Source organism: Cucumis melo, chromosome 3 (genome assembly GCF_025177605.1).
Source record: "Cucumis melo cultivar AY chromosome 3, USDA_Cmelo_AY_1.0, whole genome shotgun sequence".
In the NCBI taxonomy this organism is placed as follows: domain Eukaryota; kingdom Viridiplantae; phylum Streptophyta; class Magnoliopsida; order Cucurbitales; family Cucurbitaceae; genus Cucumis; species Cucumis melo.
In genome coordinates this window covers 7,921,734-7,939,334 of record NC_066859.1, presented here as the reverse complement: position 1 = coordinate 7,939,334, position 17,601 = coordinate 7,921,734, and the positions used below count along the sequence as shown (strand labels likewise).

Here is a 17,601-nt window from a genome sequence, read left to right as displayed (position 1 = left end):
ATAATTTCATTTCAATACAAAATAAACATCATGTGAAATTATTGAAAGAGATTGAAAATATGTATGCATATCTTAAATATTATGGTGGATGCTTTTTCTCATGGGTAGTAATGTATTGTCATTATTATTTTGATGTTCCATTAAATAGTATCTTTTTGGTTTTGGGTCCTATTCACTTTCATTATTTTTCAAAATAATGAAAGTACTTGGATCAAAAAGATATTATTGTAGTAGAGAGTTTTGGTCAAAGTTAGTGAGGGCTGAGTTTATTAAGTACTAAATAATTAATGAGACACAAATACAAGGGAAAAACGGTATGTGGCTGGAATATATGTGGTGTTTAATTTGCTAACAATCTCTACAGTTTAGCTTGGATCGAACTTTTAATTGAACAAACTAAATAAAACTTGAGTGTTTATATTAATCTTGTAAGGAGTAAAAGTTTTCGTTAATCGTTATAAATAATTAAAGATGTAAGTAATCGTGATTTACAATAAGATGAGATTATTACCCCCACGACGTTGTTCTATGAGGGATATGTACTTATTTATGAAAAATATTTAGGTGAAGTGTACTTATCTGCAAATTATATCCAATAAAAAGTTATCAGGTGGCAATTGAATTTTTTCAATGATATATGTATATATTTAAAACTTTTAGTTGTGTAATAAAAGTTGCTTAAGTTGCACATAATCATTGATTTTTTTTATTAAGTAATTTGACTTGTATAACTTCCAAGTGAACAAGCAATCCCATTTGTTGAGCAACGAAATTAAGGCAATGTTTACCATAGTTCAATGGTAATGAATCCATGATAATTTACAAAATGGGACCCATGGTTCTTCCATCCATAAAATCATGTAAACAAAATCCACAATTTGATTGGTAAGAGGAAGAGATGATCAATCTAATAAAATCCAAAAACTACATTGTAGTGTTGTTGTTATGGTTATGGTTGGAGTTATGATCATGGTTATGGTTACCATTATTGTTACTCTTTTAGAGAAAAAAACTTTGAATTTTGTTACATTTATTGTTACCGTTAGCGTTTATGATTCCAAACCATAACAATAACCATAAATTTGACCAAATTCACTGTTTTAGGTAAATGTGATAAAAAAAGACAATCTAATTATAGGCCCGTTTGGTAACGTTCTTGTTCCCTGTTTACTGTTTCTGTTTTCATTTTTTTTAAAAACGGAAGTGTTTAGTAATGTTCCCTTTTTCTCGTTTTAAAAAAAAAAGTAGAAGCGTTCCTCATTTTATAAGAAATTATTGGAAACAACAAAAAATAGTTTCTTTCATTCTATTTCTCAACTATTTTTACTGGTTTTCTTTTTTTTTTTCTTAATTTATTTTTATTTGTTTCCTTTTTCTTTTTCTCAATTATTTTTATTGGTTTTCCTTTTCCTTTTTCTAAATTATTTTTATTGGTTTCCATTTCCTTTTTCTCAATTATTTTTCTATTGGTTTCCTTTTCCTTTTTCCTCAATTATTTTTCTATTGGTTTCCTTTTCCTTTTTCCTCAATTATTTTTCTATTGGTTTCCTTTTCCTTTTTCTCAATTATTTTTCTATTGGTTTTCTTTTCCTTTTCCATTTTCCTCTCCACGTGATTTTCTTTTTATTCCTCTTATCTCCATCGTCTTTCCCAAATAACCATGCTCTTTCTCTTTCTTACATCGTCTTCCTCTACACATCGCCTTCCTCTTCGTCTCTCATTGTCATCCACTAAAAGTCGGACTCTTCCTCTTCGTCGTTCCAAAGTTTTTGTCTGACTCTTCCTCTTTGTCGAATCCATAGTTTTCATCTTCCTCTTTGCGCAGATGTGGGTCATAAGTAGTAGAGTTAAATGTTAACTTTTGTTTTGTTTATTTCAATTCTGAGTATTGAGAGCATAATAACTTACTTTAAAATTAATATTACATTCTAGATTTCACAAAATATCGATGAGGTTGTTGAAATTGATGAATTAAGAAGTGAGTCGACATCATCTAAGAGAAATAGCCCGAGAGAGATGATATTGCCAATTAAATTTGGGCAACATTTTAAAGATAGATATAATTTTATGTTTATGTAATTATTTTTATTTGTTCACTGGTACTTCTTTGTATTAAATGAATAAACTTTTGAGAATTTTATTTTATATGAAGATCAAAGATCAAGAAGTTTTAAGTATTAATTTGTATTTGAGAGAAAGAATCAAATGAGTAAATGCTAGAGATTGTATCCATAATATCAAATAAATATACAAAGTTCAATTCCACAAATTACATTTCTTCATAAATCTCGGGTGAATACATATAAATATAGAAAATAAATAAAAGATGAACAAAATAAACTAAAAAACAAGTTAACAAATATAAAAAGAAAAAAGAAAAAAATTATCAAAGTTAGGAATCGAATCCACAACCTTTAGGCTAAAATTGAATATAAACAAACTCTCCACTAATGAGCCAAAAAGAGATTTTAGAACCTATTGGAAATAGTATTAAATAAAATGGGAATAGAACTTAGTAAAACTATTTTCCATGGTTTCTCTATTTTTGCTCAATTTTTAGAAAAAATTATTAAATTTTGGAAACGAGGAACGGAAATAATTATCAAACACATATGTTTCTTAAAAAATTATTAATATGAATGTTATCAAACGAATCCCTAATGTTCACGATAACAAATTGAAGTAATCCGTTAAGATAAGTCTGTTTCCAAAAACAAATCATAAACCATAATTACGAACCAGTCTTAGGTACACACTATGATAGGACCCAAATTCAAGCACACTTGATGACCATCCTCAATATTAATAACAAAGCTTTTATGTACGTATTAAGGCCACATTTAGCTACTGAGAGATGTAATAGTATACATTAATGGTAATATTGAAAAGTTGACCACTGCACAATGGATTAAATCTGTTGTTGTGTACTTCTGTATCATAATCGTGGAGTCCACAACACATCTATAATCAATAAATGCAATCTAATTAAAGAGTAGAGGGGATCAATTTGATTGCATTTGACAACCACGTTACGTTGAAGATCTTTTCAACTTTTGAACAAATTTTTAATTACTACTCACACAGATACCTATTATTGTTACCTATAATGTCATAGTATTATAATAGAAGAGTTATGATCTATCGTAATCACTTTTACCGTAATAAATACTATTATAAATTGACCCTAAGCGGTAATGATAATGGTGAAAAGACAATTGATACAAGACAAAATACATCGTAAACAATCTCATTGTAATCAATTTACATTTGTAACATGTTTAAGTAAATATAATCGAAAGTAATCCAATTATGTTTATGATTAAGAACCACTATTACATAATTAATCCACTGATGTCATTCAACAAAAGCTATTTACTCTAGCGTAATTTTGATTTCGTTTTACAATATGTGTTACATATATTGTTTATAGGCATCAAGTACTTAAGAAGTAGAATCAATCGTTAAGGAGCTATAGAGCAAAAAATTGACCAAATTAGAGTCCTAACAAAGAAACCAGGTCAAACGATAGAAAATGAACGTAAAAATTAAAAATTAGAATGATACCATATATTATATGTTATGTATGCAACATTTTAGTTAAAGACCACCCATGGTGTTTGACCTATGTGGTGGGCTCACACTGGAGTTTGAGTATAAGCTTTAAGTAGCCTTTTAGTCTCACTTTGGTCAAATTGCCACTTGATGCAATTTGATTGGACTCAAACTATTTAAAATCCCATTTTCTTTTAGTGTCGTTGGACTTGAGGTTTGACTATAGGTTCCTTGATGGTGTGAATAAACCCTACCCTATCCGAGATAGGCGCACCCTAAGAACAAACAAAAAGTCAAGCCATTGTTCACTAAACTATTTGAGATGGGGGTATGTACACATATATTGGGCATCACTTTCTTTGTCCCTGGATTCAGTTGTGCTATTATTTTGATATAACTCCCCTCATTATTATTTCATATATATATATATATATATAATTCAATTTTAAATGTTGGTTCCTTTCAAATATATGATTATGCGTTTTATTTTTTAGATTCACTAAGTTAAATAAACATCCCTCTAGTTTTAAATTTTCATTAAAAAGTCAACAATAATGTGTACTATATTTACAAATATTTTTAAAATGTGCTTTTATCTTGTATGGATTTTTTCTTATTTTACCATTGCTATAATTTTTCTCTCTCTTTTTTTTTTATTTTTTATTATTTTTGCGAATGGTTTAAAACCTTTTTCCATCATTACCCACTTTCAATGGCAGTTTAAAACTACCGTCTCAAGTAAAGTTAGAGTGTACCCATTTTTTAAAATATTTTGATGTCAGTTTAAATTGGTCGTTGAAAGTAAAATTATACTTTAAAATCTCTAACTTTCTGTAAAAGAAGAAAAGAAAAACAAAAGACACATTTTTCTAAAAATACCATCATAGAATTTATGTGTCATTGTTTACATAAAATGTCAACTGATATCTAAAGAAAAAAAGGTTGGAGCAAGGTATCGCAAATATATTGGTTTGACTGGTTTGGTTTATAAAATTGTTTTTCAACGTTGTAATATATTACAATCTCGTTTGGTAACCATTTGATTTTTGATTGTTTTTTTTATTTCTTCTTTTTATATATATATATATATAATTAAGTATGTAAACATTTATTCAACTCCTAAAATTTTCTATTTATGACTTTTTACTAATATTTTAAAAATTGAAGGAAAATTTTTAAACAAAAAGAATGTTTAAAAGTATATATTTGTTTTTGAAATTGAACCATAAATTTAAGTCTTGTATTTAAGAAAGATGCAAATGATTGTAATATGTTGAGAAAAAAAATGTAGTTAGTTTTTAAAATTAAAAAAAAAAAAAAAGAAAGAGAGAGATCTCACTTTGTAATTAAAATTTTAAAATATAAAATAATCCCGATAATATTTATAAATCAAAATATTTATAAAATATAACAAAGTATTATATCTTACCGTGGATAACATTTAACATATTCTAAGGATATGGAAGATGGGTAGGTTATGACGAAAGTTGAATGCTATTGTCAAAGCCAATGTTAAAATTTAATATTAATGAATGCAACTACAAATCCCGTCTCCATATTGGCTTTTATTAGATGGTCGACATGTCATTCTCTAACCCTATGATATCTTCATCTCACATCTGCTCCATTAATTTCCAAGTTTAGATAAATGAGACAGATCCCTTCCCAATAATAATCACCAAAGTTATATTTTGATATTAATTAAGCGTAACCAAAACCAATCAAAATATTAATAAAATATATCAAAGTTTTATATTTTATCAATGATAGACACTGATAAACATCTATACTCTAATTTTGTCATTTTTCTTTAAATGTTTCAATAGTTTTTTCATTTACAATAACTTTTACACCGCGAAAATACATTGTATTTACTATCTCTGCTTTCTTGATCTTTTCTAGGGCTTAATTTTATGCTTTATAATATCTAATTTTATTTTTAAATTTTTAAATTTAGTCATCCAAAATTAACTTTTATTAACACATTAAATAAATTGTAATTACTATTTTCTTATTTTCTTGCAAGAAAATATATTTTGTGAATATACTTTCAAAATTTATAGCAAAAAAAAAAAAAAAAAAACTACTAAATAATGTTAAAAAGAACTCTTGAAAGAAACAACCATAAATTGTTAATAGTGTAATGATAGTGTGTTGAAGTAGAAGACAACACTAACTATTCACTACAAGAAAACTTTTGTATCTCAATGCTTTTTTAGCACACAGAGAGATTAAGCGTCGGGAGATATGGCCTCCTCCAACGCCGTAAGATGAGCATTGAAAGATTGACTATTCTTCGACGCCACATGTAATACGTCGAGAGTTGTGTGGGCAATCTCGACACCATTAGATACACATCGGGAATACCCACACAACTCCCAACGTACACATGAACGACGTCGGCAAAAAAAGAACCTTTAAATAATTATCATGTTTATCCTGACGCCAAGCATGTACACATCAGGTAAGATATAGTTTAGTTATGAGTTCTGATTATTTGTTCTAGCTATCCTGTAGTTATAGTAGCATTTAGTTTAACCTTAGCTTTAGTTTGATTGGGTAGTTATGTGGTGTAGTTTGATCATGAAGTGAGGTTGGAAGGAGAGGGGATTAAATGTTTATGTGAAGGTTTCAATGTAATTGTTACGTTGGTTGGCACGATAAAGTGAGCTTACATGTAAGGAGTCAAGGTTTAGCGATTCTATTGTTACATTTCTACGTAGAAAGAGTTAAAGTTGAGAGGTTGGGTTGTTTTGGTTAGTTTGATCATGGAGTTGGGGAGGGGGGGGGGGGGAGGGGGGGGGGGAGGGGGGGGGGGAGGGGGGGTTAAACGTTACTTTAAAGGTTTCAATGTAGTTGTTACATTGAGTAGCACATCGAAGTGAGTTTATGAGAGGTTGGATATTTAGGGGTTGTAGTTTGATCATGGAGTGAGTTTTTTGGGGGGAGTAGGGTAATTGTTATATTCAGTGGCACGCCGAAGTGAGTTTATTAAGTTAAGTCTCTATTGTTGGTTATATTTGTAGAAAGAGTGAAAGTTGAGAGATTGTGTACTTAGGGGTTGTAGCTTGATTCTTGTTTGTTGCTAAGTTTTGGTTTTTGGCATCCATGCATTTTTGTTTCTTTGAAGTTTGAATAATGTACTTTACTTTCATGTCATTGTAGGTTCGGACTTGTTTGAAGATGGCATCCGGAGCGATGAGAGATGATGTACTTTATTTTTTATTTATTTGTTTCAAACAAACATTATTGTAAAACACTTTTTTTTTGTATTAAATATGATCTAACTTTATGAATTAAATTTGATATTTCAATGTATTTATTAATTTTGTGCTTATTTGTTTGAAAATTTTATTGAATTTAAATTGAATTGGAACTCAAAAAAGTACCACCGTTTAAAAAAAATGAAGATAATAATTGAAAAAAAAACATAATTTCCCGACACACACAGGATCCGAGAGTTGTTCATATCTCTCGTCATGTTATCAAGATCATCGAGAGAGGCTACTCCCGATGCATTATAAAAAGGCGTCGGGAGCACTTTACTCCTGCTGCCGTAAAAAGAGCATCGAGCGTAGTCTCTCCTGATGCTCTTCATTCAGGCGTCGAGAGTAAAGAACACTCGATGCTGGTTCATATACACATTGGAAAACTGTCTCCCAATGCATTTTGCTCAACTCATCTCCCGATAGTCTATATGCGTCATGAGTTATTTTTTTGATGCATTTGGATATATATGACGACGCTTTTATGCGTCTTTTATGCGTCGTAAGAGACACTATTTCTTGTGTGATTCTAGAAGGTTATTTATGTATTTAAAATATGACAAAAACATATAGATTAAATTTCTCTAGAATTATGGTAAAGGATATAAATAAATATCTCAAAAGAAAAATGAAGAAATATGAATAATGTAGAATAGTTAAAATTCTAGAGAGATCATTTTGCTTAGGCTTCAACGATCTTGTACCTATAATTATAGGGGTTGTGTCTTCATTTGTGAACCAAGCAAAGAAAGCAAAGAGAGGAAGAAAGTAATAGAGTTAGAGAGGACCTTTGAGTGAAAGCGAGTGAGTGTTTTGAGAGTAAAGAGTGTTCTCTCCAAAAGTGTCATTCGTTTGTAAAGTTTCTTAATAAAAATTTATTTCTTCTAAATGAGTGTCATTTTCTTTTGTGTCAATTTGTTCAACAAGTATTATCATCAACTAGTTTAGATTGTTGTATTGGAGCTTTTATAGATTGAGTATAGTTTGAGAATTTGAAGCTTGTTGTCTAGGACATAGCTAATCGTGGAGTGCATTCAACATTACATGATTATGGAAGACATTCAAGTTGTTGGGGGAATTAAGAAGCTTAACACACTCAAAATTACAAAACATGGTCCACTGCATGAAGTCATATCTCTAAGGTCAAGACTTGTGGGATGTTGTGGGAGACACTGAAGTTAATCCACTTGAAGATGTTGCTGCTTTGAAGAAATGGAATATCAAGTAGGAAAGATCATGATTGCAATTAAAACTATAGTTAATGAACAAATGTTGGAGCATGTTAGTATTGTGGAGATGCCAAAGAAAGCATGGGACACGTTCACCTCACTTTTCTCAAAGAAGAATGATGAGAGATTGCAATTTTTAGAGAATGAGCTCCTATCAAGTGCTCAAAGGGAGATGACTATCAAACAATATTTCGACAAGGTAAAAACTTTATGCCGTGAATCTCTTAATAATTAGATCCTACATCAGCTATTTCAAAATTAAGAATGAGAAAAATTATTATCCACGGTCTTAAACTAGAACATATAAAAGCTTTATTACTCTTATTCAAGGTTGGGCAATCCAAAACCTTGTTTGATTGACCTAGAAAATATACTTTCTAGTTAAGAAGCATTGACTAAGCAGATGCCAAAGGTCACAATAAAGAGAATAATGAAGGAGCACTCTTTAATGGTCAAAGAAAAGGTCATCAAAATTTTTAAAAGAAAGTAGGGTTAAAAGGAGATAAAGAGACTCCAAAACGTTGTTAAGTAAGGGAGCTAATAAAAAGGATTGTCAACATGGTCGTAGAAAGAAGAGTGAATGGTACAATTGTGAAAAAGATCGGTCACTATGTCAGAGAATGTCATCAAAAGAAAAAGACAGTAGAAAGTAACGCAATCACCTCCCAGGTTGAGCAATATTGGAGAAGAATGGGATGCAGATGCATGCTATGCAACAACAAATCCTAACCTCCATCGACATCCAGTGTAATGAAGGATGAAATTTTAGCTCTTCATGCAGAAGAAGTAAATTATGAAAATGATTGGATTGTTGACTTAGGATGCTCTAATAACCATATGACAAGAGATAAGAGGAAGGTGCAAAACACAAAAAAGTACAAAGGAGGCTGAGTTATAGTAACTACAAACAACTCGAAGTTGTTAATAGCCCATATTGACAAAACTATGATAGTGTCTCCTTCTAATTCCAATCAAGTGGAACTGTAATAATGTATTTTATGTGCCTAAAATGAAAAAGAATTTGGTATTAATATCTCAATTGACATAAGTAGGAAACGTCATCATGTTTGGATCTGATTGTGTTAAGGTTTACCAAGATTTCAAAGTTAGTGACAAGCTATTGATAAAAGGACAAGAAACAGGTTCCATCTATGTCATGTTAGCAAAAGATGTCTAACTAAAGGCACCCTAAGACAAAGTGCATTAATTCTATTGGTGTGTTGAGTTTTATGTCCTAAAACTTGTATATGTAATTCATTGATTGTGATTAATAAAGTGTTGCTATTAAAATTTCAATAAAATGTTATTGATTGTATTATTATTTTTGTCTTAATAACAATCTAATAAACTAACATCCTAAGCTGTTTGATGAGTCTTGAATTATATGTAGAATATACACAGATTTATGTTTGAAATACAACTTAAAAGGTTTATATTGTATAGGGATAAGACAGAATACCTTATCCTCTCGATACAAACCAATTTGTACTTGTGTAGGTGACATGTGATCATCTATAGTAGGAAATAAGTTTGAAACTGACTTCTTCAAGTATAAGAAAGTGTATCCAATTTCCCAAGCCTATAGGTAATATTTTCCCCTCTTGGTTTTCTTTTTGATAAAGACAAAGTATAGGGTCCTTTAATTTGGGTACTCTTTGGGTACTTTGGGAATAAGGGAAAGGAGGAGGAGGCTAGGAAAGATTTTAGTTGAATTTAAATTTGAATTTCTCCAAAGTAAATGTCTAGAAAAATTAGAATAAGTAAAGCCTCTTGATTTGAATATAGATGCCGAAGACACTGACTTCCCTTTAAGTACTTTGCATTATTAAGAAAATATTTTTGAAAGTAAGTTGCTTCAATATAAAACTATTGGAAAAGAAAGTTTATATCTATTTCACTATTTGTGCTTTACTTGTTCTTAACCTGATTTAATTGTATACTTGTAAGTAATTGTTATACAACTGAGTAACAAATTTTGGGTAAAGTTCGAATCTTTTCTTCATGGAGCAAGAGCCATAATTCTTGTTATATGAGCCGATTCTGATTTTTTTTTTCTTTTGCTAGTTTTAGCATTGCTTTTTACTTTTTAATAGAGGTCAAATAATATGATGTTTTATGACGTAAAAAGGTTGTTTCATTTTATATCTTCTTCTTTTATTTTAACTTTCATCTTTTCATCTAAAATTCTTCTCTGTGCATAGTATTCTTAATGTCGGTTAAGTTGTCTTTATTGATTTTTAATGAATTTCCTTGTTATTAGTTGTCTTATCACACTGATTGATATATACTTCAAGCTTTTTTTTCCTTATTGAACAAGATATTTCACTGAATTGAAGCATTTATTAGAGCTCATCACAAGTTCTATACTTGGTTATTGAATTATACAAGTATATAATCGTTGTGGCATAGTTCGATTTGCAAAATAGTTGAACCAGGTACGTATTGAGATTGTTATTTACTCATTTATGCTTTTGTGAACTATAATATTGACTTGTGTTTCTTTGGCTATAATCTTTCAACTTTGTGAGAAGCTCTCCCAATACGTTTACTGCACTTGGAAACTATAAGTTTTATAAATCATAAAATTTTTCAATTAAGGACATTTAATGGTTAAGTTTCTCTCAAAGAAATCTTCCTTTTTAACTACGTATGCCAAAGTGGCAAATAATTGAACAAATAAGCTCATAAAACATTGTTTATTACTTCTCATTCCAATCCCATCTATTTAGCTAGATTGATTTAGTAGTATTATAGTTGGGCTCTAATCGCTAAAATTAGGTTTTGGGACTTATGTTTGTGTCGATGTGATCTAGGGTCTAGTAGATAGATGGATATTCCCCCTTCTGTAATGGTTATGTTTACATGTCGTGTCTTCTTACAAGTTTATACCGACATTTTTGTTGACTATGTACAGATCAAGCTAGACAATACAGTAGAGTATAGATCTCTATTTTCTTGTTTCTCTGGTGTTTTTTTTCCCTTTGATCTAGGGTATAGGTTCACTTTTAGGTTGTTTGTTATGTGCATATGATGGACTTTGTTGCTTTCTTTTTTTTTTTTTTTTTTTTTTTTTTTATGTTTCCTGCTTTTGATCTATGCTTTCTTTTGATTTGTTGACTTTATTTGTTTTGTTTTAGTATTTTGTTTGGACAACGAATTTGTAACAAAATTTGCCATCCTTAAAACTTCCATGACCCAAATTTAAAACTTGAGGGGGAAAAGGAAGATTTGAACAAAATATTAATGTAACGGAGTTGTACTTCTCATTTATTTATTGATCTTGAGATAGAGCTCAAGTGTCTTCTTTTCATTAGACAGTTTCTATGAAGATAAGATTTTTGGCACAACATTAAGATAATAACTCCTGTTCTTTTTTCTTGTTTACCTTCCTTGATTAGATTAATCTTGAATATTTTATTGTAGGTACAAGGACTTTTAAGTTAATATATTGATAAAAATTTAGACTTTAGTAGAAAGACCGCCATCACTCTCTTAGCATGTTACTGAAAATTACACATAAACCCCTCTAATCATAAACACCTCATTCTAGTAAACTACCAAGTAATTATAATTACAATTGTTATACTAATAGTTCCAAATGTAACCTTATTATTACTATTTACTAACAAGTAACACTTTTTTGGCTACCGGTTGAACTTCTCACTTTTTTTGTTGTTCGAGTAGCTAAACAATCGATTTCTTTGTTGTTGAAGAAAGCTAAGCGATCAGGTTGAAAGCTAAGCAATTGTATAGATAGCCAAGAAATCGAGTTGAAAGCTAAGCGATTGTGTAGATAGCCAGGTGATCGGGTTGAAAGCTAAGCAATCGTTGAAGGTTGAAGACTGTGATGGCATTTAGGATTTCTTATTTAAGTCTTGTATTAGGATCTTCCTTCATGTACTTCTGTAGAATGTATATATAAACACAATTATAAGATTTTATTTTGTATATACACATGTAAAAGAGAAATATTATAGTTTCTAAAAAATATTAATTTTATTGATTTGTTGGCATAAGAAAAAAATATTTATTTACATGAACCCATAATGTTAGTTTTTAACTATTTGGCGTCATGAAAAATGGACAATAATGCAACAATTTAATAAAAATAAATTTTTAAAAACGGATCCAGAAACAAGGCATTAATGTCGGTTTTAAACTGTCATTATTGGGGATCTATAATGTCGGTTTTAAACCAACATTGTTGGTCTCTTTAATGTCGGTTTTAAATCGACATCAAACTCAATCACATTAAAGGGTAATAATAACACTATCAAAGATGTCGATTGTCAACCGATATTAAATGCCTTTAATATTGATTTTAAACAGACATTAAAGCCCAGTTTTGTACTAGCATGGATTTAATTTGAAATGTTCAAATTTACTTAGGAAAATAATATAATGTAATTAAACTTTATTATTTAAATTTAATTTTAGATATAATTTAAAATTAATTTATTAAAGAATAAAATATTGAATAAGTTCAAACATTACACTACAAGAAATATAAGTTACAATAGCATTAAAAAAACGCTATCTATGACTTTCGATAGCATTTTCGAAATGCTGTCGTAGCCGATATTATTGAAAGTCCATGACTTTTCATAGCGTTTTTTCGCCGCTATGCAAAATGCTATAATATGTCCCTAGTAATAGCACAAATATGATGCTATAAATGCTTTTTATAACGTGAGAAAAAACGCTATAGAAACATTTTTGATAACGTTTTTTATTGCATTGGAAAATTGCTATGAAATGTTTCAATAGTGTTTTCAATAACAATTGGAAAAACGCTATAAACAATTTTTTGTAGCGTTTTATAAATGTTGTCGTAGCAAAAAATCATTGACCTTTAATAACAGTTTTTGTAGAGCTATTAATAACAATATATAAGGTAGGTATATTTTAAAACCATTTGGCCTCATTAACATTTCATAATCACATTATTAATAGAAGAATTATCATAGTATACATATAATATCTCATTGAATAATATATTTTATCTTCTATGCATTACAATTTTGTTTATAAAGGAAAAAAAAATCCTTTGATAACAGACCTGAACAAAAAACTACTACCCTATTTTAGAAAACTCAATACATCACAAGAAAACTGATAAACTGAAGCATTTCTTCATACAACAAACTTCTCATGGAACCATTTCTCATAGATATCACAGCAAATCCAAAATTCATCTGAAGCATAGTTCTCACCGCATGCCCTACATAAGGTGTCACCGTGCTCGTCTTCATCTTCTTCGTATGTCTCTACCTCTTCCCTTGCCTGCGACTGCCTTGCGCATGTTCCTTGCATTTCAGCTTCACTCTGAAAATTCTTGAAAGATAGAATATGTAACCAATCCGAGTAATCAACACAGAAAATTACATCACATCAAAAAGTGCCAACTGAAAAAATGAAGATCATGATACACATACCGATTTAAACTTGACTTGGATTTGCTACCATTTGCAGTTGATGATTTTTGCTTAACTTGTTTCTTTGCAATATTGGTGACCACTTCAAATACAGTTGACATATCATTTATAATATTAAATAGCCGCCTCCTGCATCAAAAGAACATGGAAAAACATTTTATAGCAAGATCAACAATCATGGTTATTATTGAAATAACTCCTACATGAACTAAAGTTGAAATCAAAATACCTATCAGATTTATCAAATCCAAATATCGCACCAAAACTTAAATAATCTTTTCCCACATTTTTCCTTTTCCGCTTTTTTCCCTACTTTTTATAGTGTTTATTAGAAGTGCTATATATAAACCAAATCTAAATTACTTAAGTTCGGATAAGGAACACCAGAAACCATAAGCGAAATATTATAACAGCAACAACAAGAACAAAAAAGTATTAAAAACATTAGGGGTCTAAGATTCATAAGGAACTTAAATGAATAGAGCAGAAAATTAGAGCAAAAAACCAGAAACTTAATAACCAAATCCAATTTACTTAAGTTCAGATAAAAAACCAAAACCGATACTCCTAACAAGAACAAAAACCAACATTAAAACAACAACAATAAGAACAAAAAAGTAATCAAAACTTAAGAGCCTAAGACATCAATCTTTTTTACTAATTTTTTTCTATGAGACAACCACATCATATCGATTTCTACGGAGACTCCACAACATAAAAACTTAATTCTCAATAGAAAGGTTGTCTCTACCATGGCTTAGCCTCATGTCTTATTCTAAGTTGGCCGCCTTGCAACCTTTGCTTAGCTTCTAACTCCCTTGAAAGCATGTATCTAAACAAATACTAAGAATATATCAAAGAAAGCTCAGAATTAGAACTTACCTAAGTACGGATAGAGTTCCAAAAGGTTAAAACTAAATTACAACACTGAAAATGAAACTAAAAATTCTGAACAGAACTTCACCACACTTAAGTATTTTAACCAACAAGGCTAGGGACTTTGCTAGAATGAGAATAAATGAGATTGGAGAAAAATTAGCCATGCTGAGAAAGATAGAGAGAGAGGAACTACACTTTTGCAACTCCCATCTAAATCTAAACTAACAAAATGAGAAAATCCTCCATGGAAAATGGGTATTAACACTAACCAAAATCCAAAAAGCTAGAAAACAACACATAACCTGACGAATTATTAAACATTAAATGAACTAATGAAAAGAAAATGAAAGGAAAGGTAAATAGGTACTTTGGCAATTCCAAAACAGTAGGTGAGGAGACTGGAGAATACATGAACAAAGGCTAAACAAATTAACAAAGGTAAATTAGTAAGTTGTTGCAACGATAGTAAACCTAAGACCAATCTGTAATTTGGATGATAACAAAGATCAATTATGCTGTCAAGTTGAAACATAAAAGAAAATTTTCAATCAATAGTAGTTAACCATCAAATGAAACCATTATCTTCTCCCATAAGTTTTGCAAATCGAATTATTGTGTTTTTGCTTATGTACCTCTGTACCATAAAAAAGAAATATAAGAGAATGGGTCAAACCATTAATGTCTGTCTTATAGTAAGTTTTTCAAGAATGAGAACACAATTTAATAGCTAACTTGCAAATTGTTACTTTGATTTCATTCATTTCAATAGAGATATCAACATCAAATCTTTAAAGAACTTACAAGGATGTTTTAAATTCTTAAGCCATACCAATTTTCGTCTAAACTTCATTTGTAAAGGACTCCACAATTAGTATGCAAATATAGTATGCATAAATAAACTTATCACAGGAAAATATACTTAAGAAACTCAAACCAAAAGAAATGGCAAACCATTAAAATACATTCATTCTATTTACTAATAGAAGATAAGCAAGCATTATTCTAATGGTGACAGACAAAGATGACAATAAGAAATGACAATAGAATAAGCAAGCATTATTCTATTTACCAATAAAGAGCTAGCAATAAGAAATAACAATAGTTTACCAAGAGATGACAATAAGAAATGACAATAAAATAAGCAAGCATTATTCTATTTACCAACAAAGAGCTTGCAATAAGAAATGACAATAGTTTACGAATAGAAAACCTAGAAAATAACTTACCAATTGATGATTTCAACATTGGAGGTTTCCTAGGTGGTAGAGCTCCAGTGGAATTTAGTGTAGGGTGGTGGTAAACAGAGTCCTAAAGTGGAAGAAAAGAGTCAAATAAACTCCATAAATGCAATATAAGGAATAATATAGTTGCACAGACAATCAATTAGAGTTCTCACATCATGATTTGAATGTTCCCTCTCTCTTCTTCCTCTTCAATTGTTCATCTTTTTGGAGGTCCCAAATGACTGGCCAGAAGATAAACTACAGTGCTTGAATATAAATTACAAACTATGGTATATTCTTGAAAGGGAAGAATAATTTAACTACATGAAGAACAATAACACAAATAATGAGCAAGAGAGTCTTTTATACCTGAACGTAACTGGTACCTCACCCTTCTCCTTCATTTTATCTTCATATTTCTATCCAAGAGAGAGAATCAATATGATTGTAGGGAACAAAGCTTGTTGTCACTGTGCAAACTAAAGGAAAACCATGTGGTCGATTGTATTCGATACTTCTCTCACATAGTAGTTGTAACATACTCATCGAATGCTCGTATGACCATAGGTGAAACAGAAAAAACATGGATCAACATCAAAAACTCTTAGACTGATTTTCCTTGATAGAATCTCAGCATTTAAGATTTTAACATATAGTTTTTTCAGAAAAAACACAAAAAAAAAAGAGAAAAGAAAAGAAAAGAAAAGAAAAAACAATGCATCCATTCAAAACAAAAAATGAAATGAGAAAATTTCTTGATTAATCGAAAATGGAAAGAATGAAATGAGAAAAATTATCAACTAATTTGAGTTAAAAGCCTATTGGTATAAAAAAATTCTAAGAAAATCATAAATACTCACCAAAACATATCCACAATAGCTTTAATGGCGTATATCGAGCTTCACCAACGAAAAATCTCAACACAAGAGGGATTCAACATTGAGGTTCAACTTTTGGCTGTAAACGCTCGGTTTTGCCACAGACATTAGGTTCGACTTGGTGGCGTGGCGTGTTGTCGACGTTTGGCAAGTTGAACGACACAAAGAGGTGGCTAGGCGGTAGCATTCTCGGGGTATCAATAACAGGGGTTCCCCGTCAATGTGCGAGTGCGCAGTCTATCAACCGTCACATGATAGACAACGAAATAGAGAGATGGTGAGCAGAAGAGAGCGATAGAGAGATTGAAAGAGATGACAACGGGTTTTTGAAATTTGAGAGGGGAGGGGAATGAGACGAGGGTTTCTGAAATTTGAGAGGGGAATGAAAGAAGATGAGACCAAATTCCGCGAATGAAAGTCGAAAGAAGGAGAAGACACGTGATCGGAGAAGATGAGAGATCGGAGAAGAGAGATCGAAGACGGAGGTCGAAGGAGAAGAAAAATCGTCCAAAGGAGAAGATGAGATTGTCTGCCCTATTAGGTCACACGTTCCACTTTTCTTTTCTTTTCTTTAAATTACATTTAGTCCCGCGCCCACTTTTCTTTTCTTTTTTCTAATTCCCGCGCACCTATTTTCTTTTCTTTGATAACATTTTATAAATATATTATTAAAAAATGTTATTGAAAGGTCCATTTGTTGTAGTGTTAATTTCATGTGAATTAGATTCATATTAAAACTATAGATTAAATTTTAATGTGGATGTAATACACATCAAAACTATAGGTTATAAGAGAAATATATTATAAATATGATTTTAATTTGTGAATCAATTTAAGCAAGCAAAGTAAGAAAAATCAGAAGAAAGAAAGTAAGAGTTAAATAGAAATTTTAATGTAAGTGGCTGAGAGTTTTAAAGGTAAAGAGGTGTTCTCCGAGTGTTCACTGTTTATAAATTTTCTTAATAAAAGTTTCTTTCTTCTAAGTTAGTGTCTATTTCTTTTATGTCAATTTCTTAACTTAGGGTGTAGATTAAAATTGAAGGAAGCAACAAAATATAGAACCAAAATCGTCATCATTTTCTTTTTCAGAACTAGTTATGATGAATGATATAACAACCTAACTCGTTATTTTAAGCTAA

The 17,601-nt window shown here is 30.3% G+C and overlaps 1 long non-coding RNA gene across 2 annotated transcripts; it reads right to left on the bottom strand.

Moving 5' to 3' along the window:
* Positions 1 to 13,084: 13,084 nt before the first annotated feature.
* On the bottom strand, positions 13,085 to 16,901 carry LOC127148727 (uncharacterized). Of its 2 annotated transcripts, XR_007819786.1 has the most exons (5): positions 16,445 to 16,901; positions 15,954 to 16,003; positions 15,758 to 15,826; positions 15,588 to 15,669; positions 13,085 to 13,381 (listed from the first exon to the last, which is right to left on the bottom strand). It is a non-coding gene; the product is annotated as an uncharacterized LOC127148727 (long non-coding RNA). The 2 variants fall into 2 exon arrangements; XR_007819785.1 differs by lacking the exons at positions 15,954 to 16,003; positions 16,445 to 16,901 and having other exon boundaries at positions 13,089 to 13,381; positions 15,758 to 15,922.
* Positions 16,902 to 17,601: the final 700 nt, after the last annotated feature.